At 32.2% G+C, this 2,821-nt stretch overlaps 1 non-coding gene across 1 annotated transcript; it reads left to right on the top strand.

Annotated features, from left to right (window-relative positions):
- Positions 1-1,705: 1,705 nt before the first annotated feature.
- On the top strand, positions 1,706-1,868 carry LOC115872504. Its single transcript, XR_004047902.1, has one exon. It is a non-coding gene; the product is annotated as a U1 spliceosomal RNA (small nuclear RNA).
- Positions 1,869-2,821: the final 953 nt, after the last annotated feature.

Here is a 2,821-nt window from a genome sequence, read left to right as displayed (position 1 = left end):
TTTATAAAAAGAGAAAAACCAAGAGGAAGTGTGTAGGTTATATGGCAACACAATGCCATTTTATTTAAAGGTCTTGAGCATCCAGAGTTTTTGATGTGGTGGGGGTGTCTGGACCCAGATGCCTGTGAATATTAAAGGGCACTTTAACTTGAGATACTTAAAGTGTGTGTGCGTGCGTGTGCATGCACCATCGTGCACACACACACTCAACAAGCCTTGTGTTGCTACAGAACATTCTTAGCTGTTACCAAGAATGTTGGATGTTCAAACTGCTGGAAGCTTTTGAAACCTAGGGTAGATTTTTGTAACTATAAGTTAAAAAATCAATGGAAACATGCCTATCCATGAACACCAAATACATAAATACACACATAACCGAGTACTTGAAAAACATCATGGAAAATGGAATGAAAATTAATATAATTGTTTCCATGAAAATTTTGAAATCCCTCTCTCTGTGTATATATGCATATATACATGTGTATACATACAAATATATCATATATAAACACATATATATCCTCTCAAGGTCCTTTTCTCTCTTTGTATATTTTTGCATATGTATTTAAGCATACATGTGTACATATATACTTAGGAATCATCATCTGCTTCTGAAATGTCACAACCTAAAAACCCTATGTAACAGTTCTACTCTGCTTACATGATGTTGTCATATATCACATTCAACTTGACAGCAACCAAGAAAAATCAAGAAGTATAAACTGGCAGTCTCTACATTACGAATGACTCGTTTCTTAGTTAGTCTTTACATCATATTTGTGACTATTTTGCTTACCAAGCATACCAGTACAATAACGAATAAAAGGGGTAGGAGTAGATCTTTTAATTTATTCCCACTTTCAGGGTGATAGATTTAAATGTTAAGGTATAAATATAAATTTATTTGCAGAATATCTTGTCAAATTTTAAAAACAATTTTGTCAAGTGTTCATTTTGAAGTTATCAATATGGTAAATTTTATTCTTAATCAGTTACTATGTGCCATTACATAGATTACTTTTTAAATCTTAAATACTATTTTTATCCCAAATATAAACATGAGTTGATCAAGAGGAATTGCTCTTTTATATATTGCTTAGTTTGATTTGTTCATAATTTATTAATGATTTTTATATATATCTTCACAAGTGTTTGAGTCTGAAGTTTTTCTTTCCTATAACATTTGTTTTTTCTTTATTTTATAACCAAAGTTATGAGGAATTTACTTCCCTACTATTTCTAGGAGTATTTTGTGTAGAAATAAAGAATTTTGAAGAGCAAAAGCTACTGTGAATCCATGTAATTAGAAGTCAGACCCTACAGAATTAGGTTTGGTTCTGGCACATTGTTCCATAAGATCCCTCAATTTGAAATTCAGTACATCAATCTCAAACACTACTTTATGAAATGTAAGATGTTAGTCAGAAGTCACTGGTTGGTTCAAATGGTAAAAAGTGGTACTTTTTACCACTGTAATTTGTACTTTTGTACTTGTAATTGGTAAAATGTACTAACCACTACAGATCACCTCTATCGGATTCCTAGAAATTGCTGCCATGAAAACCTTGGATAGGAGGTGTACTGTGTGTACATGGAGTTACCATGAAGGATATAAGCTGTATGGCTATCAGTGTTGGTACAGTTATCGGCAACAATTATCAACAGAAACTACAAAAAGTATTTGGAGTTAGAAATCTGAACTAGAATACTTACCTGGCCGGGAGATACCATGATCACGAAGGTGGATTTCCCAGGGCGAGGCTTATCCATTGCACTCTGGATGTGCTGACCCCTGTGATTTCCCCAAATGTGGGAAACTCGACTGCATAATTTGTGAGAGTGGGGGACTGCGTTCATGCTCTCCCCTTTAAATAATAAAAAAGAAAGAAATCTGCACTAGAGCAGACATAAGACAGCATAGCATTTAGATAAAGTATAAATAAATATTTTAATGTGTGACATTCAAATATCCTTACACAATTGTGCATATACTTTCAAAATTTAGAAATATAAGTGCTGTGATTACAGCTAAATCTCTTGTAATTCATTCTCCTATGAATCCTACTCAGTTATACAATTTGGAAATCTGTATATCTTTAAGAAAATAATCAGTTGTGTTCAGTGATTTTTTTTCTCAATCAACTGGGCTAGCTGTTTGATTTATTAAATTGATCATTGTTTTGATTCCAAATGGACAAAAACATCACTCAGCTAATTAAAATAAGCACCCGTCTCTCATTTCCAACTTCATTTCTTTGGAATAAAGATAATTTTTATTATTTGGAAATTGACCTGAGTCATATACTTGGACTTGAATACAATAATATATTTAAAAATAATTCATATACATATTTTTACATTCATTTTTTCCATCCAGTTTAAAATGATTACATCCTGGTGTGGAATACTGTATGTAACTCTAGTCAATATTATGTTTATTCAGTAACAATTTTTCAGCCAAGGTAAAAAGACAATTAGTAAAAAAATAATATTTTATGAAAAAGTTTATTAAGATATGTCTTTTCAAAGACAATGGGATGCAGATGCACTTATGTCAAGAAGAAAAAAAATAAGATCTACATATATATCTTTAAACAATGAAGCCAGAAATTATTTCTAAGTAAGAAAATGGGGACTGTAGCTCACAGGAATTTAGTAAACAAGGTATCAATACAGGGACAATAAGTTAATTGTGAAAAGCAGCAATGTAGAAGAGTTAGTAAAGGAGTCTCTGGCCTACAGTTCATATTTGAAGTGTGTATTTGAAATGACTGGTAGGTGGCAGAGTAGTTGCTAGTTGGGTTGCAAGGCTAAGGATCAG

The sequence above is a fragment of the Echinops telfairi genome, unplaced genomic scaffold, assembly GCF_000313985.2.
Source record: "Echinops telfairi isolate 266 unplaced genomic scaffold, ASM31398v2 ScPeMD7_7424;HRSCAF=8462, whole genome shotgun sequence".
NCBI lineage: Eukaryota > Metazoa > Chordata > Mammalia > Afrosoricida > Tenrecidae > Echinops > Echinops telfairi.
The sequence above is the reverse complement of the archived record's forward strand: the minus strand, read 5'-3'. Positions and strand labels throughout refer to the sequence as shown.